This window comes from Rhinolophus sinicus, chromosome 11 (assembly GCF_057876585.1).
Source record: "Rhinolophus sinicus isolate RSI-liver-muscle chromosome 11, RSI-T2T, whole genome shotgun sequence".
NCBI lineage: Eukaryota > Metazoa > Chordata > Mammalia > Chiroptera > Rhinolophidae > Rhinolophus > Rhinolophus sinicus.
Window position 1 is genome coordinate 15919466 of NC_142511.1, and position 24647 is coordinate 15944112.

Consider the following 24647-nt stretch of genomic DNA (forward strand, 5'->3'; position numbering starts at 1 on the left):
GGAAAAGGAAATACTGTGCAAGTCAGCTAGATTGTGTAAGACACCAAAATTGCGTTGAAACCTAACATTTATTATGTGTAATTGTTGGACTAACAAAAGAAGAAAACAAACGAACAAAAAATCAAAATGAGAATTTCACTGCTTTTACATATGAGATACAGGTCTAACTGAAGAACTAGAGAAAACATTTTTCAATGTTAGGCACTGATTTTAAAAATTGTCCAGGGGAAGCCTATGATACATGGTTGTTAGGAAAAGGCATAGAAACCAGTATTTCTGAAAATCCAGACACTTCCTTTGTGTTATGTTGTATGCGTAGTTTGAATTTGTTACTAGGAGGTATGATATCAACTGATAACAATGATGTTCTTTGGAACATTTCAAAGATTATATTATATTATCTAGATATTATATTATCTAGATCTGTCTAAAGATGAGACATCTCAATAGAAGATACAAAATTTGAACTTAGATCTACTCTTAGACTCACAAAGGGAATGTGAACTAAAGGCTATTAAAATAATTAGATTTAATTTAAACAAGATGTGAGAGTCACTAGAAGAGTTAAGCAAAATAATAGAAATCCTCAAATAAAAGCAAATTGTAGACTTTGGTAGAAAATAAAGTTAATTTTGAATTTATAATATACATGGTTATTTGGTATAAATCATAAATTGCTATTACTGTCAGAAAAGATTACAAAACACTCAGATATATGTTTGGCCCTTTCATTTTTTTAAATGGCTAGTCATATTTTTAATTATGGAGAAAATAGTTTTTCTTTATTGAAATTTCATGTGATATATGCAACAAAAGTGGCATTCCAATTTAAAAATAGAAAAATTAAAACATGGAAAGGAAACCTTTGCGTGACTATGGAAAAGGAAAAACAAGGCGTAGTCGTAACTGAAAAATGATTTTAATAAATTGAGCAATATATTGCAATATTTTTGTTTTTTTCTTTAAATATCTAAACATTGAAAAATTTAAAAGAACTTAAGAAACACTGTATCACTCTGGCTACTGCTAGAGATGATGAAAATTGTAATATGAGTGATACCAATTTATATGATCAACTTACAACATTTCATAATATTTTCTGCAACAAAGATCATTTTCGTATATGACTCCATTATAATTTTTATATGTGATACAAAAAATTCATGGTGCATTTCTGAATCTTAAGGATTACGTTAAGCATTTTTTACTGACGATTCCACTTACTATGACAGTTTTTCCAAATTGACATTAATTTAAACAATTATTTGAGAATGACAGTGGTTTAAGTGAGGTTATCATTTTGGTATTATTAAAAATGGAACAAAGATTATGTGAAAATCTTGATTATAACAACACAATTAGTGATTTTGCTGAAATGAAGGTAAGAAAAAGAAATTTTATGGATGAATATGTTGGTAATATATGTATTCTTATTACTAACCCAAATATTTCTGGCCAATCAATTTTGACATACTCAATAATTTTGTCTGATATTTAACCTGGGTCTGTGTGTGTGTATATAAACTTTAGCTTTATACATATTTTACCATTTTTTTTATCATAAAGAAATGTTTGTTGAGATAGGAGGCTAGAACATATTGCATTTAAAAGTTTGTTAGCTTGATTTATAAATTTTAAATATTTAGACTTATGGTATATAGGCCTTCACTTAAACTCTTGTCCTGGACCCTGCAGGTGACAAGTGCTCTTGGGCAGAAGAACCATTCTTGAGACATTACTTTGACTCTTACTAGCTGTGTCAACCTGAGGAAATCACCAAACTTCCCTGAATCTCATTTTCTTCAGACATAGGTTTATGATAGTATTTTATCCACTTGTCTCCTGGGGTTCTTTTGAAAATCAGCTGATATGGTGAAGATGATAGCAGAGACAGTAGCAGCAAAAGCAAATACTTAGTGCCTATTGTGTGCTATTTATTAGCTCTTTAATCACTGCAATAACCCTATGAGGTAGTACTATTGTTGTCCTCATTTTATAGGTGAGGGAACTGAGGCACAGACAGGTTAAGGAACTTGCCCAAGGCACACAGCTAGTAAATAGTGGAGATGTGATTTGAACCCAGGCAGTCTGACTTGTATTTTGTAAGCCATAAAGTACATAGAAAGTATTGTCATGAATGGCAATAATCTGTGAATGTATTGCCTTGGACAGTTATAATAGTTTATGCAGAATCTGCATTGTTAGTTTAACAGTAGAATTCTTGCCTTCCAACTCCTTGTAGAAGAGTTAGGCATTTGTGAATTTATAGTGCCCAAACTTTCCTGATAGAGCATGTTGCAAATAGAAAAATTGATCTTGAAAACTATAGTTATTATCACTTTGGAAAATCAATGAAAAGGTTTCACTGGAGACTGATAAAACCTTGGTGTTGGAACAAATACCATAGGTCATGTAGTTCCATGCAGTAATCCCTTTAAAAATATTCCTGTTACTTCAAATTATCTCAAGGTCTGCTAATTTGATTTGGTTTATAGAAGAAATAGAAAAATGATAGGAGAAGAACCAATGACGAATCAGATAAATATCAATTATAATCAGATAAATAGCTCAAAAAATTGTGAGGGGTAAAGATATATAGTTCTTTAAAAACCCCAACTTCACAAAATATAGCGTATAATTTTTCTAACAAAATTCAGTAATGGATAACTGAAACATTTATGTCCCCTTCAAACCTTCAACGATTTTGAAAATATACAAGTAATTTATAAAGTCATTTGGAAAGTTTGTTCTGACAACTCTACATCACATTATATTGTCATAGTAGTGAGCCTACATATAAATTCATCTTAATCTGAAAACTTATAATTTCCGTAGAATTTTTTCCTGTGGAAGGAAGAGAACCAAACTTCATAGACATATGGGTGCTGGTGGTCATTTGGGCTGACTCACGATGTACGAGATGTACAGTTCAGTTATCAGTCTTGGCAAAATGGAAAGTACTACATGTCGTGGACCTTTGGGGTCCCTTGTGAGTGGCTGAATTTGCTCACCTTAAATCCACGAAAGTTGGGGCCCCCTGTGACCATATCTACATATTGACCATTGGATGGGTAAGAAAAAAATTGGTATAGGCTTTTAGGTAAACTAACCAGAAGTTAGATTTTCAAATAAAAATGCCCCCCTCAAATAGTTTTCTTAGCATACCCACACCCTTATTCCTTACTTTATTTAAATAATTTTTCTTTGGAGAAAATTAGTATGGAATTCTGGTATTGGAGGCAGGTTTTTGGCGTTTTTGTTTTGTTTTGTTTTGTATTTTTTATGTGTTTGTTCTGGTGTTTGAGAAACTCAAGGAAAATTGGTTACGATTTCAGCCACATTCCCTGTTTTGACCACAATTGTTTAGAACAAGGGTACCCTCCTGCAGTAACTGTTCAGCTTCCCAACATGACTGCAGGAGCCATTGGGCTATGTCAGTGCTGAGTACTCATTAAGGGGAGTCAAAAACATTCCTGTACAGCAGCACCCACAGACTGGGATCTGACGGGAAGCTAATGGGTGTTACATGAAAAAAGCGTTTTATATTCCAATTTGGGATGCTCTGCTTAAGAATATCAGATGTGTACATTTTTCTATGCTGCAGGACTTCTCAGAACATTTAGTATGTTAATGTGCATTTGTGCACATTATTCAAAGCACCCAGCTGATGCACGTGGTGTGGGGCATGTATTCTGAAGAGTGATGCTTTGTAGTAATACTTCACATTTTGTAATCAGTGCCGCCTAAATGAGTCATTAAGGCAGAACCTGAATGCAAAAGGGGTAAAGGAGAAATCACTGAGCCCCACTGTCTGTCCCCGTCCCCTTCTCAAATGCAGGAGCACGAATGGCTCCCCTCCCCCCTACTTTCTTTTTTCCCCCTTCAAGAACAAGAAGCAGGGCACTTGGAACAAACAACTGCTTGTGCAAAGAATCAGGCACACTGGTTCCGAGTGGCTCCAAGGCTTATGCCTGAATTAAAGGCGAGGCCACATAAGAGGAAATAAAAGGGTTTGCTCAGAGATCAAATGAAGCATTTGTATAGAACCTTATTCAAAATGGATACAAATGCATCAATTCTTCAGAATTATAGGTGAATCAAAGGAAAATTACATCCAAGGAGATAAAGCAGCAGCCAGCAGTCGAACCATGAACAGTGCAGAGATGCAACTTTGAAGCTTCTGGCCTGGTGTGCCAAAGAGCCAGATGTGGCAGGTGGAATTACAGCAGCTCCAGCTCAGCATCTGGAGCGAATAAATCTGTCCCACAGGAAGAGAAGAGGTGCACAAGAAGGTGCTGAGAATGACTGGTTGAAAATACAGTTTTGAAAGAAAAATCACTTTGAAGAACACAGAACATTCTTTTTAAAAAAATAATAAAAATTAGGTCTAGGCTTAATATTACTCTATTTATTGGTAGTGGTGTGAAAGAATCATATACGAGGATTCTTTGAGCTCCTAAATAGCTAAACCCCTAGGATCTCTCTCTTTTCTGGCAGAGAGAGAGACAGAGAGAGGGGAAGAAAGAGAGGGAAGGGAGGGAAAGAGGTAGAGATAAAGGAGAGATAGAGGTAGAGAGGTAGAGAGAGGTAGAGAGAGAGGGAGAGATAGAGATAAAGGTAAAGCTAGAGATAGGTTGATGATAGACAGAGAAATGATAGATAGATAGATAGATAAATAGATAGATAGATAGATAGATGATTGATAGATGATTGATAGATGATAGATGGATGATAGAGATGATAGAAAGATAGATGATAGAAAGATGGATAGAAGATAGAAAGATGATGGAGAGCTAGCTAGATAGATGATTGATAGATAGATAGATAGATAGATAGATAGATAGATAGATAGATAGATAGATTGATAGATAGGTAGATGTGGGTGTGGGCACACCCAAGGAGACATTATGTTGTGTATATATGAACAAAGCATGATGCCCCGAGACTGAACCAGTTGTTCATAATTAGGATCCTGCTTTGGTCACTCTTTAGACCTGAAGAAGGTGTGTTGTGTGGATATATTCTTCAAGGCTTCCCTTTACTGTTTGGAGGGTTATGATTTCTTTCCTGCGACTATACACATATACAATATATAAAACAGGTGTCACAGACATGAACAATTTCATAAAGACAATACTCAACACTGCGATTAGTAATAAGCATTTATCTAGATCACAGAATCTTCTGGCTTGAGGGGACCTTAGACGTCATCTTGTCAACCCCTTCACCCTGTAGAGGCGGCAACTGAGGAGCAGCAAAGAGAGAGACTTGTGTGAGGAAGGTCCAGTTAATGGCAGAGTCAGGGTGGACATCAGGGGGCCTGATTCCTGGTTCGGGGGTCTCTCTCTCTTTGCCATGCCTCCTGGGTTACATCAAGACCTCAAAATGCTTCCCTAACACATAGCCCTCCCACAGCAGCACACCATGGGAAGAGATGTGCATATAAGCACATGCTCTCTTCAGTTCAAAGAAGTTGTCCTTTGTAGTGGGTAATGACCACCTACGCTTTCTCTTTTCTAAGAAAAGAAGATGAAAAAGGGGCTTATGCCAAAGTATTGGGGGGAGGGTTAGGTTAATTACGAGGAACTACTCTCTCAGGGACATTGTTTTGGGCCGTGACAGAGACTCATTCTCTGGGCAGCTACAACCATTAGGTAAATCCTAAAGGCAGGAAACGGGTAACCAACTAACTTGATAACAAGCAGGAAGTCGTCACCTCCCTTGTACTTAGTGACGATGGAAAAAAAATGATGTGACTTCCAGCCTACGAATTACCGTCTCAGCCTGTAATCTCAGCTGGTTCAGTTCTCCTGCTGCCAGAACCCACTGCTGACAGACACCCTGAAAGCGCTCTCACAACCACGATCTTTTATCGTCACAACTGGCCCGTGAGGGGAGGTAGGCGGGCAGGACAGGTGTTCTCATGCCTGTTTGCAGATAAGGAGATGGAAAGTCTGAGACGTGAAGTGCCTTGTCCAGAGGCAGGATGCAAAGCTGCTCATCTGCCTCCCAAATGTGTATGTTGCCTGTTCCCGCCAACTGCCCCTGGGGCCAGGGTGTGATGGAGGGTGACTGCAGAACTCCAGGATGGTGCTTGCCCCAAGTGAAGTCTCCTGTGAGCAGGAGGGGGATTAAGAACCCAGCCCCTGCTTCTGGAGAGGACATATCAGGTTAAAGAGATGATAGAAGAGGTGGGCGACAAGGGGTGGCAAGTTGGCCGAGGGCTCTTGAAGTCAGCTGAGAGTTTCAGATTCAATGTGACGGGCAACAGATTGCTGTAGGGGTCTTGATTGGGTGATGGCCGCCTGGCTCTGGAGGAAGATGATTCTCTGAGAAGAGCAGCAACACCATCCACAATAGCACCAGCAGCCGTCCTGTGCATCATGTCGGGGGCTTCCCCATGCTGCTCGCCCTGGAAGAAAGAGAAAAAGCCTTCTCTGTTGGAACCTGGCCAGCTAGTCTCAGCGCTCCAGTTCAAGGAGCGGGCCAGATGTCTCCGAGCAGGGAAACACTACATGTTTGGACAAAGGCTTGTGCAGGTATAAAATATAGCTCTGGGGGAGGTGACAACTCCTACCACATGTGTAGGAAGACAGAGTGAGTTGCAAGCTGGTTAGCGTTGCTGCGGCCTTTTCTTCCTACGAGAACAACGTGCTCTCCTGGCTCTGCATGTCCCTGGAAGCACCGGCGTGCTTAGTGCGCTTAGCATCCCGGGATTAGGGCATTTTTATTGGGGATCAACTTCCGCTTCTTAACTTCTAGTTAAACCTCATGAACTAGAAGGTGCATTTGAGCCTCCATGACGTTACGGTTCGGTATAGGGCACGTGGTGCTAAGGACAAAGCACTGAGATTGGAACCATATATTTCAAATTCTGCCTGTGCAACCTCTTAAGATTTCCCATCTGTAAGATCACTAAGCAAAATGTTTATGAGACAGTGAGTGTTCAAAAATTCATATTTTTGGCCAAGGGTGTGCCTAAGAATCAACTTGGGGGCTTCCACCTTCCCCTCCCCCCCGCAAACAGACAAACTCATCCTTTTCTTGTCCTTCCACAAATGTCGTAGTGGAGGATGCTTGGAGTGAGACGGGGCATCTGTATTGTGAAAATACCCCATGGACTTTTGATGAACAATTCTGGCTAAAAACCACTCCAAAAACATTGTTGCTGTTGCTTCAGATTATTTATGAAGAACTGAGCTAAGGACTTCGTACTTAGTAATAGTCTGCATACAAATAATGCTGAATAGTATGATGTAGATTTCCTATTCCTTGAAAATGATTTAATATGTAGTTTCCTGCAACCATCAATATTTAAAAACTATTTATATTCCTCTTAGTTTCAAAAAGGACTTGAGGTAGTTTTTATAAAACAATTTTTCTACATAAAATTTACTCTAGTTCAGCTTGACCTTCATACCTAATCAGTTTGAATTAGGGAATTTTCCCATTTTTGAGCATTAATGTTTGTCCCAAAGTTCATTTCTCTGAACTTGCTCTCCATCTTCTTTTAATTTTTTTCTAAGGACGGATATGGTAGGAATGGTGAATTGTAATGGATTTTGGGATCACCTTAATGAAAAACCGGAAACCTCCAGATTATGGAGCCTGTATCCGATTCTATCAAAGGATTTGGCTAAGCAGTCTGAGAGTAAGGCAGTGGAAGGGTGAATTGTAATGGATTTGGGGGTCACCTTGATCCCAAATGAGCTTGTTATCATGTTCATTTTCCATCCTCTATGACTGCCCCATTTGACCAGGTGCCACAGGGCCACCAAATATTCACCTTTACCTCCTCAGTAGTAGGACATGTTTCCAGGTAAAGTCATTATCCCAAAATCACATCTATTTTCCTTTCCTGATATATCACTTTGGAAGGGAAGAAGAAATGGAATTACCATGTATTGAACACCAAGGAATCTATGGGTTTAGTTTGAAAACTTATAAAGAAATTAGAGAGCTATTTGAGAAGAAATAATACAATGGAATGGACTAAGTTAAAGTTACAAAAAGAACTTAAACACTTAAACACATAAAACTCTCTGAATATATAAAATTAGAAATAATACTTGAGACACGGTAGAGTGTGGCCTTGATCACAAGCACAAAAATGAACTGTTACTATTATTACAGGTTTTTGCACACATTGCTAACCCCTTAAATATGGGGAAAGAGGTTCAATTTTAAATTCAACTTTGAAAATAATTGTAATACTTTCAGTATTTTAATTTGTTTGTATATCAACTAAAATTCTATAAGAATTCATGACTCCTTTTCAATTGTCACTTGATTCTTCCTTCTTTTTTATGAATTATGAAATAGATATTTGTGAATGGCTTGCAAGATGTATCCTGCTTTTCTTTTCCAGATCAAAAATGCTTGATTTTTTGATTGACTTTTAATTTTTTTCCAAGTGGCTTTTTGATGAATAAAGAAAGATAGTGGAAAGGAACATTTTTCTTTTAAACTGGGTTAAACTGATTTAGTTATAGTTTCAGTGTCCTCAGTTTTGTTTTCTTGCATTGCATAATTGCACAGCAAATCAAATGAGCCTTATTCTATGTGGTATTTCTCGCAGCAATGGTTTAAGAAGTAGGAATCATTGTCCACCCACATCTCCACTATCCATCCATACCTAGGAGGGCCCCATTGCCACAGAGAGAACCCTGGAGATACATAGCACAGCCAAACATTCACCCCCTCCCATCCCAACTTATTCCTGACAAGGAGATACTTCTGTTCTTAAGATTTCAAAAGTGACAAATCAATAATCACCTATGATTACCTCTTCCAATTAATCACAATGCAACAAATAAATTTAACATAGATTTTGGGGCCAATTTTTATGTATCTTTTCTCAACCTAGGCTGGTGTTTTTCAAATATGAGTTGCAACGTTTCATTACCGGGTGTTGAAGTCAAGTGAGTCATAGTTGGCATAGAAAAAAAAAAAAAAAGAAATAAAATAGAATAGATAGACTACAAAATGTAGAATTGTCTTGTGAACTTTGTTTCAGGTGTGTTTGTGTGTGTGTGTGTGTGTGTGTGTGTGTGTGTGTGTGTTCACCTGTGGATCATGGTGAAAAATATGTGAAAAACATTGATGAGATGACTTGCTTTAAAATTATGTTCCTCAAACTCTAAAGTTTCAGAAAAGATGCTTTAGATGGTTGGAACGTCAGGAGCCCCCATCACTAGTTCAATCATTAAAAAAACTCTTTTTTGTTGTTTTATGTGTTGGGGGTACTGCAGAGGATTTCATTGGGAGAAACTATTCTGCTTCTCAAAAAAAAAAAAAGTGTGAAAATCACAGGTCTATATAAGAATATATTGACCATCTCTCTGTTTAGAATTGCACTGCTCCTCCTAAGGAATATTCAGTGGCCCCCAGCCCTCTTCCAGGCTAAACATTCCCACCACATTGAATGTTTCCCTGTTGGTTGTATTTTGTAAATTTTCCATAATCCTTACCACACCTGCATGGCTCCTTTCTTATTTCTCCCTATTTCCCCAAATGTGGAGAACCACTGGAGCCCAGTTGTCACTGTGTTGTTGTCTGGTCTAGGTCATTACAGCCCAGCGTGGGTTTCCACCTACTCCTGGAGTAGTAGCCTTTTATTTGCTCCATCTTCCCAATCTTTATTCACATATCAGTCAAGTAAAGATGACCCCTGCTTACCTGGCTTTCTCTGCATCTCTCTCCTCCCCAAGCTTGTGACCTAAAGGGCCTATGTAAAAAGTCTTTCTGGATGTCTGGATACTTACCAACGATAATGTTGGCTTGAATCACAAATCAACCGAATTATAGGATTTTAGACTTGAAAGGGATATAAACATCATTAACTCAACCTCTGTCATTGTTGCACATTGAGAAACTAAAGCCCTTCAAGTGGCTTTTCTCCTGGTCGTTTTGTTCTCTGACTGTATTTTAGATGATTTTCTCAAATGTCTGGTGACGCCTGGCTGTGTGTTCACATTCTAGAATGGGGCTGTGAACTCCAAGTTTCCAAGTAAAACTCCCCTTGGAAACCGTGCACCTGGAGGGCTTCCCTGTAGGGTGAGCTGGTCGGGACTTTTCTTTGGGGAAACCCAGAGGTCAGTGTCTCTAGGTCCTTTCCCTTAGGCTGATAAGATACCCTAGACAAGAGTCTTCTAATTTCCTGCTGCCAGAATTCTAGGAGCCAAGTGGGGAAGGAGGAGGGGTGAGGAGGCAGGGCAGGTGGGTCTTAGCATTTGTAACAAGAACCTTCTCCTGTTCCTGCTGTTGTCACTACAGTATCCCCAACCTCAAATGTGCTTATTGTCAGGCAGTCTTTGAGAATAAGCCTTCAGTCTTTTGCTGGTTGGTGGGGGAAAGGGGCCGTTGCTAAGCTTAGCAGAGAATGGAGATACGTGCTTGTTAAGTAGACTTTCAACCAATCCTTCTTTTTTGGCTCTACCTTCAATTCTGCTTCCAGAAATATCTGGTTCCCCTAAGCTTGAATCTGTGTAAGTTCTGAATTTCAATCAGGTTACGTCTGTGACTTTCCTTACTTTGGGGCAAGGGTGCAGTTTTCTTGAATCTGCTGTCAGTTATTACTTAGACATCTGCTTTTCAGATTTCAAATTATTATTTTGTCTTTTCCCCCCCATTTTGTTTGGCCTTGTGGGTGTGTTTCTTAAATAAACAAACAAACAAAAAACAAAACTACCTTGTTTTTGTTACATTAATAGAGATTTGAAGGAAGCAGAGGTTCAATGCATGTGTCTAATTGCTACGTGTAACTGCTATAATTTCAGCCTCACAAATTATTTTAAACAAACAGCTTTAACCCTTTTTTTACTTTTTCTCTCCACAAATCTTAAAAAATTATTAAGAAGTAGTACAGTTGTCTAACTTACATGTCGTTTCTATAATGTTACCTTTTTCCTCCAGTAAAAATGTTTTTGAACTTTGACAGCCAATAGGTAGATGGAGGAAGAAAATAGATGGGAAGCAGTTAATTCTCAAACCAAATGATCATTTCTGGAGTTAGTGAAAAGTGATTATAGTGAACTTTTTTGGGGGGATGAACAAGTAAAAAAAATGATCTGAATGTTGAAATTTGTATAGCTTGCACAACTTTTCTTTTTTGCTGGCACTATGAACTATTTAGGAGAAAAAAACCTTGAAAACTCTGCTTTTTAAGGTGTCTGACTTTGGTGATTGGTCCTGAAAATAAGTGACAGAGGTTGCCATGTAGTGCCCATGGATGTGTGACTTTTCTCTTAAACAGGAAAAGAGATAAGACACTTCAGACTGTGACAATAAGAACAAAACTGCTAGATTAAGTGTCACCAAAATTTCCAGTGCTTCTCACTGAAGCATCCCAAGAGAAATGACATTGTTCCTTGACAGGCCCTAATCGTCCTTTCCAGCCACAGGAGGCAGAAGAGGATAGGGTGGTTTTGAAAAGGTGTGTGAGATTTGGCCTCAGACAAACCTGGAGAGCAATGGTTCAAGTTCCGGCTTCATCATATAATAGTTGTGTGGATTTGTACCAGCTACATAGTGGCTCTGAGCTCAGTGCCTCGTCTGTAAACTGAGGATGATAACATCCTCTTTGAAGGGTTAGAGACAACGCTTTAAATCTGCTAGCACCATGCCTGACACGGAATCTGTGTCCAGGGAGAGGTAGTCGTTACGTTATTATGGCAGTGGGCAAAAACATGGAGGTGTCTCTCCAGATATAAGTCAATTTCCCTCTGGTGGGCTAGAGAAATAGACAAACTAGTTTGGGGATGGGAGACGTAGGATGAAAAACAAGGAAAGAAAAAAAGAGGAGAGGGGAGGGGAGGGGAGGGGAGGGGAGGGGAGGGGAGAGGAGAGGAAAAGAGAAGAGAAGAGAAAAGAAAAGAAAAGGAAAAGAAAAGAAAAGAAAAGAAAAGAAAAGAAAAGAAAAGAAAAGAAAAGAAAAGAAAAGAAAAGAAAAGAAAAGAAGAAAAGAAGACAGAGTGAGAGAGCCCTCAGTTGGGAATGACGTCTTCTTCTCCCTTCTGGATAAATGGCTCCATGTGAAGGGTCCCAGGTTAGCGAAGCAGGGAGGTGGTGAAATAGGGCATATAATTCATGTTGCACTCCATTAGGATGGATCCAGTCTCCTCTGCTTCACAGACGCTCGTCTCCTGAGCTCCATTGAAATAGTGTGCTGAGCCCTGGTGCAGGCAAACAAGCATCTCCCTACTCACTGCCAGCAAATAACCCTTTTTCCAGCAATAAACTCCAAAGCCTCCAGAAATGAACGTGGGGTTAATTTTAGCAGAGACATAACAAATGAGGCTGACTGAACCAGAAGGAAGGAGAGTGAACATGTGATGACATTAAGTAGGGCAGAAGCAGCAATCAAATATGCCAAGAGATTTGAAACCTCTCAATGGCACAACAACTTTGGGCGTGTGTATGTGCACCTACGTATGTATAAACTGTGTGTGAGCGTGTGTGTGTGTTAAACACACATAGACACACATATCTCTGCCGCAGGCAGCTTTGAAAGGACTGTCCCAGGAGAGACTGAGGACGGAGGAAAGAGGGAAGGGTGTGGTGAAACTGTGCAGAGCTGAACTGTAATCGCAAGCCTGGGATAGAGACGCTCCTTTCTCTTCCTCCTGCTCTTGTATTATATTGCTTTTGGTACAGAAAACTCACCTCCCGCACTGTTTTATACCATGAAAAGTGACAAGATTGACTTGATCTTTTGTTCAGTGTTGAAAAATAATACATTTGTGAAGATGAAGCCCAAGAATTAAAAAGGACATAAATAGAAATCAACCCTGTGTGTTCCTCTTGCCTAAACCCAACAATGAACTCTTATTTCCCTTCTTTCTAATAGTCATAAACTAAGCTTCCTCTGGATGGAAGTTCCTTCGCTCTGAAGCCACTGGGTTTTAACAAGAGACAGCTGCCTTATAAAGAAAGCAGTGGCAGTCTTAAATAGCGTCACTTTTATTGTTTCTGATTTTATTGACCACCCCAAGCAGGTTGTCTTATTTTATTGCGTAAAATCTAAGTCTTTTGTAAAGCACGGAAGTGAACGTGGAAGGTGTCTGTCACAGTGACAAACAAGATGGCCACAGTGTGTCCTTCAGGTACACTGTGGTCATTTGAGTTCGAGTCCCACTTAAAGTTTTTTTAAAGGCTGAAGTCGTTATTGGAATAAGTGCAACCATGTCTGATAAATGGGAACACATCTGGCTGGATCGCGGACACAAACCTCACAGCATTAATTCCTCTGATCGTTAAAGCTGAGGGGGGGGGGAGTAGAACATTATTTATAGTGATCTTTGCTGAGTAAATCATTTAAAAAATGGCTTTCTAAATGTAGTATTTCCCTTTGAAGAAGCCCTCCAGAATTAAAGGGGCTTTGCAATGGAACATGAAACATGTTACAGGGAGAGAGAGACAGAAGCCGTCTTGATTAATGCCCACGATTATCATCGATGCAAGTCACTTTCACTTATTAAGTCTTGTTTAATATCCTAATGAAGGCTTCTGAGCAGATTTGGTAATTCCAGAGAAAGTGACTGTGAACTAATGCCCTTACAGCGTGTTGAGAAGAAGCAGTATTATAAAGAAAACCCCATTTACCATCACTCTGCCCCTGCCCAGGACCCTTTTCTCAGCTTCTACTTTGCAGCAGGAGACAATTAACCTTTGCAGTGCCAGAAGCGATTCTAGCACATTCCAGCTGCGAAGGCCAGCAGGGTGAGAGGACGATAGATAGAAGCACTTCCATAGAACCGGTCTAAGAAACTGGATCGCAGAGTAGGGATTTCCAACGTAGCTGCCAGTTATCTTATGTGACTTGGGCAAATTTGGTACCTTGCACACTACCAAAGCCTTTAAAGTGCCCACCCCAGGCGTCATGGCGTGGCTTATTCAGCTCAAATCCCAGACTGCCAGAAATGAAAGCAGACATACTGAAGAAAAGACTATTCCACCCGAAATGCTTGGCTTCTTTTGTGATCTGTGGGAAGTAGGTTTTATTGAGGTCGAAAGTCTGGGAGGTCGTGCTGGGGATGGTGGTTTAGGGATTGGGCTTGGCTTTCTGTACCCAGCTGTGCCCCTCTATGGTGGCTGTGCTTGCACTTGGGGCCACTGAGAGAGTCCAGGGCTGGGGCCTGTGCTGACCCCTTCTCTCTCCATCTGGATGTGGATTGACTTTCTAACATCACCATTTCTTGTTTCCAGAAGCGATACATAGAGATGAGGGAGATAAGGACCCCAGTGGGGCACACGGGAGTGAATCAATTCATAGGGCTTTTTGGTTGGTTTGGGGGTTTCCGCTACTCCTGTCCCTTTCAAGGTCCCCCTGGGGTGAGCATCTCCACAGAACCATCCCCTCTGACTTTCAAGGATGCCCTTTTGTACCTCCCAGACCTCAATCTGGTGTATCAACACACGTCCTGGTATAAAAGAAGGCTTTGTGTTTGGGTAAAGACAGAAAGAACCAGGCAATTTCCTGGTCTGCCTTAGCACATAAAACAGCTCCAAATGGACTACTGACTGAGGAACACACATGGCCTCTTCCTTGTCCAAACCGGGCCCCACCAAGGCTGAGTAGACCCCAGTACAGCCCACTCCAGTGGGCTAAACATGAGACCTTTTCGTTTCATAGAGTGAGCATGTGAAGATTTGCTCTTGCTGCTGAAGGCAAACCATCACTCATTTTATTCTTTCTACAGATTTCCAGGGCAGAGGAAGACCTGTAGGGGAAAAATGGGTTTAGGCAAGAGAAGAAGACAGTCCGGGTTTGCAGGATGAAATGCTGATTTCAAATGGCAAAAAATTGCAGTATGATCTTGGACCACTTTGCACCCTACAGACCCCAGGTAGGAGATGCTGCCCACTGGGTCCATTCTTTGGGGGTGGAGGTGGGACCCGTGCCCCAGGACTGCTGGTGATGGGGAGCCGGGAGGCACTGCAGTGGGAGGTTAGCACATAGATTGCAGACTCAATGGAGCCGTCAAGATCGTCTATGACCTCACCTTCCACCTGGCCTCCTGATTCCTGCTTCCATGCCCTACTCCTCCCCTCACTCCTCTGTTATTTCCCTTCATATGGTACTCTTCATGCTGGGGACTTTACCCATTGAACTTGTTGACTGATGGATTTCCATCTCCGCCCCTAGACCGGAGGTACCATATGGATCTTTGTGCCCTGAATGCTTAGAACAGTGCCCCTGGCTGGGGGACTTGCTGGACGAATGAATGAGTGTGAGGAGTAGAAGGCCTGAGTGTCTTTGTGGCACAATGGGAAGGTCTTACGCTAGAAGGCGGAAGAATGAGCTTTGTGCTGGTGTGTGCGCCATGTGGAAGCCCCTGCACATTAAGACCTCGGCCCGACTAAACTCTCGGAGCCAAGACATCCTCCTCCCTAAAAGGGGACGGACAGGCCCTCGCTGGACCTGCCCTCAGGCTTGTGTTTCTGTGCGGCACAGCAGAAAGGTACTTGGAAAACTCCGAGGTGTTACATGAGTTCTGAGTATTGCTATTAGTGGGGACAGGCTGCAGCTACTTCATTTTATTAATATTTAAGCCTCACTTTCCTCATTCTCCTGTTTGATGCTCAAAGCTCACGTGACACCTTCTTTAGGAAGTGTGCCCTGATCTTCCCAGGCAGACTCTTCCTTCCTTCATCTGACCTCATTCCAGCCTGAATTGTTATCATACGCATGTTGTATGCCTCTCTGAATCCACAGAAATAATAGCTCAGCTAACTTCTGTCAAGGATGTTAGCTAACATCTGTCAAGGATCTACTATCTGCCAGACACTGTTCTAAATGTGTTATATTAATTAACTAATTTCAACCCCAAACAACCCACTTTACAGATGAGGAAGCTGACGCACGGAGAATTAAGTCCACATGCCCGAAGTCATACAGTTGGGAAGAAGGGTAGTCAGGATTTGAACCAAGGCCAAGGGTTGCAGACTTACCATTCTGTGCCCACCACCTCTTAGGCTGCATAGTGCTTGCACACTGGGTAGCACAGTAAATGTTGGAGAAGTGTGTAAATCTAGGAAGCAGGGCGATGCTTTCTGCCTGCCTACCCTCAAAGGGTTGTTCTGAGAAGCAAGTGCAAATGGATGTGAGGGTGCTTTGGAAATGAAAAAGCACTAATCACTTAGAGGTTATTGTTATCATTAAATATTTTTAATGACAGTGAAAGTAGAAATGTCTAGAACATAGCTAAAGAAGCATCTATGACAGTATTCACCATCTGTTCCTGGGCAGTTTTGTAAATGCTCTATGAAACGGCTCACAGATTCCTAGACTTCTTTCTTGACCCTCTGCCAAACTTTCAGGTTAGTGCTACTTGGGCAACTAGGCTCCAACCTTATTCTGAATTATTTGAAAATTTTGTATTTCTCATATATATATATATATATATATATATATATATATATATATATATATATATATATTTTAAAATTGTGGTAACATATACATAGCATGATTTTTACCATTTTAAGTTCCTTAAGTACATACACATTGTTGTGCAATCATCACCACCACACATCTCCAGAAGTTTTTTCACTTTCCCAAATGGAAACTTTGTATTGATTAAACAAGAACTCCCCCAGCCCCTGGCAACCACCATTTTACTTTCTGTTGCTATGAATTTGACAGCTCTAGGTACTTCGTGTAAGTGGAATAATACATATTTATCCTGCTGTAACTGGCTTATTTCACTTAGCATACTGTTTTCAAGATGTATCCATGTGGTAGCACATGCCAGAATTTCCTTCCTTGTTAGAGCTGAATAATATTCCATTTTATGTATAGACAACATTTTGTTTATTCATTCATCTGTCAATGGTCACTTGGGTTGCTTCCACTTTGGGCTACCGTGAATAACGCTGTTATGAACGTGGGTATCCACATTTGTTTGAGTCTGTTTCAATTCTTTTGGGTATATACCTAGCAGTGGAATTGCTGAATCGTGTGACCATTCTATTTCTAATCTTTTGAGGAACCATCAAACTGTTTTCCATAGGAGCTGAACCATTTTACATTTATAAGGGTTTCAATTTCTTCACATCCTCACCAACAGTTATTTTCTGTGGTTTTTTTTTTTTTTTTTTTTTTTTTTTTATGATGCCTTTCTATTGGATATGAAATAGGTCACACTGAATCTTTGAGTGATTCAGTTTTACGTGTTTGTCTTCCACATCTCTGAATTATTTTTCATCTTCAAAAAAGAATCTTTGCCACATGAAATAGACTTGATTCTGTCATCTTGAATTGCTTCCTTCCTTTATTTATCTCGTTTATTTATCTAACCTTCAAATAGGTGGCCCAACACCTGCCAGCTACTGTCCTAGGTGATGGAAATTCTGATGAGTAGGACCATCACAGCTCTCTAGGAGTTCAAGCTTGAGTTTGGTCTTATAACACATAATTTTGGTGCTTTGTTACCCCAAGGTATAAATTATCCCTTTCATAACTATGTGAAGATATCATTATTTAAATTGCATATGACAAATGCTTAATGACACAGAACCCTGAAATTCTTACTTCTGGAGACCCACGTTTCCTGTATGCATGAGGGCTTGATTCTATAGGCCCTTGCTTTTTGTTTTATTTTTTTAATGAACTTTATGTTTTAAAACAGTTTTAGCTTTACTACAAAGTTAATATAGAAAATTCCTACAAATCTCATACCCTATTAACATCTCTCATTTAGTGTATTTGTTACAATTAAGGAACCAATACTGATACATTATTATTAACTAAAGTTCATAGTTTACCCAGATTGTCTTAATTTTTACTTAATGTATTTTTCTGTTGCAAGAGTCCCATCTAGGATACCATATTGGTTTCAGTTGTCATGTTTCCTTATGCTCTCATGATTGTGACAGTTTCTCAGGCTTTCCTAGCTTTTGATGACCTTGACAATTTTGAGGAGCACTGATCAGGTATTTTGTAGATTGTTCCTCTGTTGGGATTTGTCTGATGAGTTTCTCATGATTAGACTGAGGTTATGGGTTTTGGGGAGGAAGATCAGAGAGGTAAAGTATGTTTTCCTTACATCATACCGAGGATACATATCAACATGATTTATCACTGTTGATGTTGACCTTAATCACCTGGCTGAGGTCGTGTTTGTCATGTTTCTCTACTGTAGTTATTCTTTCTTCCCCTCTTGTAAACTGTATTTTTTGAAGGCAGAGTATTGCTGGATGCTACACTTAACAAATGGGGGTTGTGCTCCGTCTCCTTGAGGATAGTACCTCTACATAAATTATTTGGAATTCTTCTGCATAGGAGACTTGTCTCTCACCTCTGTTTATTTGTCCAATTATTTAGATCAGTATGACTCATGGGTGTTTATTTTATACTTTGGGTCATAATCTGATACTACTTTATTTTGTTGCTGAAATCGTTTCAGCTTTGGCCATGGAGAGCTCTTTCAGCTGGCTCCGCCCTCCCTTCGACATACTTCCACATCATTGTAGGTTCTTTGGTGTGTTTGTTTTGGAGTTCTTCCGTACTTTCTGGCACTACCACTTGCTCCAGGCTCATCTTGTATAGTGCCTGACCCAGGCTTAGAATTAGCCATTTCTCCTTTTATTGGAGAATGCTATTAGAAATCAAGATCTAGGTCCTACGTATGCTTATTGCTACTGGGGTGTCGTGGCATTTAGGCCCTCTCAGGTAGCAATATATGCAGTCCCTCGATTTTGATTACTATTTTTGGCACTTTGGATGACAATATTGATGCAATATTTTATTTATTTTCCTACATTCAGAGTAAAATATGATCAACATAATTTAACCCGTTCTTGGAACTGGGGTACTGTCTTGAATGTTAGTTATTTGGCCACGGTACAGTGACTGCCCTGGGTCCACAACCAACTTTGAAAGACTGTTCATACACTACGGTGCCAGGCTGTTGTGCTGTTTGAATTCAGTTCTGGATTTTTGTAATCTTCCTAATTTTTTTTCCCTCTTGCTGTCTTTAGTCAGCCTCTTTTCTTCCCTCTAACTTACTCTTTGTACCCTGCTGTCTCCTAGAAATCAGACCACTGTCCATGACGTAAAAGCAAAGAGCATTGAGTAAGGATCTGAGGTTCACTCCAGTAAACAAAATTGATCTTGTAATTATAGCTGACACAGAAAAGTCTCCTTTCCTTCTTCTTTACCTTACTCCCTGTTTCTCTGCTATGCTCTAGTTGGATAACAGTACTGAATAGGTTAGGTCAAACTTATATTTTAAATGTGAACACCAAACACGTATGGTGGCTGGTTGGCTCTACATTCAGGCCCTCAAATTATATTTAGATAGCTCTAAAAGCAGTGAAAGTAGCAGTAGACTTGAAATGCATTTGAGCTCTGGCTTTCTTACTCTGACTCAGGCAAGTCATTCAACCTCTCTGAGCCTAAATTATCTGATAGAAAATGAAAGATTTAGCCTAGAATCTCTAGGTTTCTTTCCAGCATTAGCAGCTTGTGATTTCTGAGTGAGATTTATTAACCTTAGAACCACAATGTGATCAAATGGGCTTGAGAGCATCTCATCTCAGTTAAGCTGCCTTCAGACTGAACGACCTTGGGAAAGTCACTCTAAAAACACTTACCTCAGAGACATGGGTACATGTAGGCACTTATTGCATAATAAAGGAGACACTGAAAATTGAGAAGGGAAGCACGGAGTGTATGTGGGTAATATCAGGAAAACTGGATTATTGTATGGGGGAAATAAAACTGGATCTTCACGTAAGGTCACTACATGGATTAAATTCTTAAATGAGAAAGATTAAATGATTAATTTATAGAAGAAAATTTCAGAGCGTCTCTCTGTGATTAAGGGTGGGACAAGTCTTAAATGTCAAAACACAAACTCAGACCAAAAAAAAAAAAGAAAAGAGATGAAATAGATTCTATCAAAGTTAGATGTATGCCAGCAACATGGATGGATCTGGAAAGTGGGAAAAAAGGAGAAAACAGAATATTATATGTAACAATATCATTTGCAAAATTAAAAACATATTCACACAAACTAGCAATTATATATTTTGCAAGAACATGTTCAAATGAAAGGGTAGACTTGAAGAAGTATACAGAGGAGAGGGGAATGGGACTGGGGTATAAGAATAGAAGGGGATAAATAGCTAAATAAACAAATGCAACCAGAGAAGGGCCTTGCATGGTTCCAATGATCATGTGTCATATATATTACCCTGTTTCCCCGAAAATAAGACCTAGCTGGACAATCAGCTCTAATGCATCTTTTGGAACAAAAATTAATATAAGATCTGGTATTATATTATATTATATCTGGTCTTATATTATAGTAAAATAAAACCAGGTCTTATATTAATTTTTGCTCCAAAAGACGCATTAGAGCTGATTGTCCAGCTAGGTTTTATTTTCGGGGAAACACAGTATACGTGTGTCATATATATACATATATATGTCATGTGTATACACATACATATATGCATATGGGTATATAGTTGAACACAGAAATATTTTTACTATATGTTTGCCTAATCGCCCTTCCTGGACTGTGGAAGGTAAGCTCCCTGAGGGCAAGAATTAGCACGCAGCACACAGTAGGCATTTATATTGGTAGGATGAATAATGAATGAACATGGACTATCTCGGCATTAGTGACTTCACTGAAAATTTCTGGGGATAACATGAGATAACAGGCACAAATATTCCCTGAGACTTTAAAAGCTGTTGGCCTGGAATGACTCTTAAGATTCATCTGGCCCAACGGTTACCAGACTCCTGGATTTCATAGATGGGTTAAGAATAGGTGGGTGGACTGAAAAAATAAAAAGTTGTATAATCTAAATGAGCCAATGCACCTTTTCCTAAATACGTGTATGGGCTCCAGACCCCATCACTATCATTTAACAAAAGAAAGGACTTTTTAACATCCTTGGGTAAATATCAAGTACTATGGGAATTAAAAGAACCATTGAGATCAATTGAGAATATGAGAACAGGCTACTGAGAGAAGCTGATAGTTGAACTTGGCCTTGAAGGATGGCTTTTTTAACATCAGAAAAGTAGAACATTTAAATACAGGATCGTACTTTTGATGAAATAATCTAGCATAATGAAAACTTTGCTACATTCGTCCCATTTCTCTCTCTTCTCCATGGTAACTTCATGGCAGCCTGGACTAAGACATGAGGCCCTGAGCTGGTCCAGCTTCAGAGAGTTTGTATTTTAGCTCGTTGTAATAGATCTAGAAGCACAATCCAAGCTTCTGACTTCCAAGAAAGCTTTATCCAGCCAAACACACTAAGCTCTTCTGGAAGAAGCTCCTAAGAGTCTAAGTCTTGGTGGAAAATTCCCTCTTGTTTTGGCCAGTGCTGGGTCAGCTGGCAGATATTTAAAAAGAAATATCATCCATCGAAAGGCAAGAGGTGCTTTGAACTCAGTCTGGAGAGGAACTTGAGTTCATCATGTGCACGTCCCAGACCTGTTGCTCTAGGGCCTGAAATAAATGAGTCACGGGGGAAACACAGTGGGGAATGGTGACAGCTATACGTGCAAATCAACGGTTGGGTACCCAGCCAGCCAACAACGGCAAGTTTCCCTTTGGCCATAAACCTGACCCAGCTGTGGGGCGTGAGCAAACGTGTGTAAAGGGAGGGAGAAGGTTTATTTCCTATTGGCATCGAGTCCTTTTGAACCTTGACCTTCCTCAAACCGTTCTTATTTGATAAGTGCAGGGTAGCAGAAGCTGAGAAGAATAAGTAAAACAGTCTGCACATCAACCATTTAAAAACAACAGACCTCAGAATGAAATAGGGAACAGCTATTCCACTGCAAGGAAAAGCAATACAATACAATTTAGAAAATTCACCAGTTCTGGGTCCTCTGAAAGCGATTCATGTGAGTCTACAAATAGTGGAGGGGATTCCTTCATGTCCTTTGATTCACTTTTGAATGTTCCAGTTCGTCCATAATTAAAACCAAATAGACCGTTAAGTATTTCACATTTCTGACATATCTTGATTGGGCCTAAGAAAGAGAAAGCCACACAACCAAGGTAGTGACCTGATAGCTATTTCTTATGCTAACAGTTGCCCTAGTTACAGCTCTGAAAATTAAGGCAGCCAACAGTTTTGAATTATGGAACACTCTCGTAGGACCAAACAAAACTTTTATAGAGAAGCACCAGGAACTCAGGAAAAGACATACCGTAGTAGGCATGTGGGTGCTCACACATACACACGCCTGTGCAACCTCCCACCCACAGAAACTGTGTGGACTGAGGAAAGGGAAGGGCAAAGTTAAACTGAGAAGCAGAAAGAAAAACAGTAAGATTTTGGTGCTACATTATTCATATTGGCTGCTTCAAATTGTAACGTCCCTCTGTAAATTAAAAATGTTTTGAGGGACGAATATATGTTTCCCACATTAAAAGCTTTTATAGGGTGAAAAGAATGAATAAAGGAAAGATATACCAGGGGAGGTAAATGACAACAGTATGTGTCAGGAACTGATTTTCAGGGGGGCAAAGGGGATGTTACACGAAGGAAAGGATCCAGGCCAGTGTGGACTGAGAGTCCTGAGTTCCTAATAGCCTTCAGAGCCACCTCTCCCTCCCCCACCGTGACAATCTAAAGGCCAAGGGTAATCTATCTACATAACTTAATGGCCTTCCTGTCACACGCTCTCTTTCCATCAATCCACCCAGTAGATTACTGCCCATTACTTCTTCTAAATACAGGTCAAACATATAATGTTTTCTTGCTCACAGTTCTTCTATGGTCCTCCTTTATCCACTGAATAAAATACTTTTCTAGCTCTATACGTTCTTCTCTATGCTTTAGTTAGACCACCTGTTTTCCTTCGACTAAAGGGGTTCTTTCTGGACTCTTTTTGTTCCTGATCTTCCTTTCTGACCAATGCCCACCTCCCAGGCGCTCCAGCTCTGCTGTTAAACTCTTGCCCATCTTTCAAGGCCTATTCCAATTATTGCCTTTTCTGTGATGCCATATCTGATAACCTGGATCTATCCTGATGGATCTTTTAATTCCCATAGTAATTTATATTTACCGATAATTATGTATAATTATTTACATAGATATTTATGTAAATATGTAAAAATTATGTAAATATTGTGTAAAAATGATTATATTTATCTATAATTATTATCTATATGTAAATTCTGGCACTGATTCCCACCTCCCCTTGCATTATAAGCAAGATAATTTTATATAGTATCTTTTGTACTAGATTGAAAACTCCTTGGCTGAGCCATTCATATTTGTTTCTATTTTCTTTCTTTCACTTTTTGTATTGTGAAAAGTTGCACATGATTATAAAAGTGCACACAACCCAAGTATACTGCTTAATACATTAGTACAAAGAAAACAGCAAGTAACCAGCACCAACGTGAAGAAGTGAAACATTCCCAACACCTCAGAAGCCCCATCTTTTGCCCAGGTAAGCCCCTTCCGTTTCCCCTCCACCACATTCACTTTCCTCTCTTCTTTAGTCCCTGCCATAGAAGTTTGGGCTTATCCAGTGGTGAAGAAGTGCTCTGAGGATGGACGAGAGACCATGAAGTAGGTGCAGCCTCAGGAAACATCAGCTAGATTCATTCTCATGATGGGAAAAAGGGCTCAAACTTCGTTCCCTATTCAATGGTGGATCAGAATTCACTTCATATATGAAAGATGTATATTATGCAACCATAGTTGCTACTTAAAAAGCACTTCCAGGGTGAAGAACTGCACCATAGGCTCAAAGTCCTGCGCGAGAAAGGCACGGCTTAGTTAAGTTGTATTTTGAGCTGTCAGGAAGTGAGAGGTACAGCGCTCCCTTTGGGGGTTCTAACAGGGGCCTGCCATGAGCTACGCCAGCACCTGATTCTTGGGAGCAGTGGCAGGAAACAGTCCCGGCAGTAACCGCTTCTAGTAAAGTCAGGATCCTGATGTTGAATCTGATTTTCAGGATTTCTCAGAAGCCCCAAAGCGGGAGAGTATTCTAGACCAATCCAGAACCAGGGACGATAACAGCATCTCATGCCATCTTGTTGCTGTGACCAGTCACTTTTTCAATATTTATGTTTTATTTTTATCTCTGTATTAGAGAGGCATTATTTGTGCACAGCCTGTTAAAAACAGTTCTGAGGGAAACACACTTCCAGCTGCTTCCTCCTGTTTTCCGTCTGCTGCATTTATGCGTCTTTGTGTGCATTTAACTGTTGCTTGTCGGTGTAATTGGGATTTTACTGAGGACCAAGGGGAAAAAAATTCCCTGAGGGTGTGTTATCGGTTCAATTGATCTGAAAGAGATTATCTTGGTTAGTCACTAATAAACATTAAACTTCCAACTGGACCACTGCAATAAATACCGAGTCAGTTTAAATTTCAAGAGTTAACTTGCTTCAGTTATATCTCCGTATTCCCATATTCATGCATCAGCTACTTCTTCTCCCACTTAGTCTTAAATATGTAAATCCTCAATTTATCTGGAATTACTTAGTGAAAGGCTGATGTGTGAGTGTGGCAGATTATAATATTCCATCGCCACCCCTGATCCTCTTTACCTCTTATTCTTTTCATAGCAGATCCAAAAAGCTGTGTGCGTGCCACAAGAATATATTATTTTAAGAGACTTGGACTTAGAAATTGATTTCCTTGATGAGAAAAAG

At 39.9% G+C, this 24647-nt stretch overlaps 1 long non-coding RNA gene across 1 annotated transcript in view; it reads left to right on the forward strand.

Annotated features, from left to right (window-relative positions):
• LOC109450574 (uncharacterized) overlaps positions 1-24647 on the forward strand; it is an 89527-nt gene that overhangs the window by 366 nt on the left and 64514 nt on the right. Inside the window, exons 2-3 of the long non-coding RNA XR_016022749.1 lie at positions 14700-14846; positions 23298-23434. This is a non-coding gene — a long non-coding RNA (uncharacterized LOC109450574). The remainder of the gene's footprint in view (positions 1-14699; positions 14847-23297; positions 23435-24647) is intronic.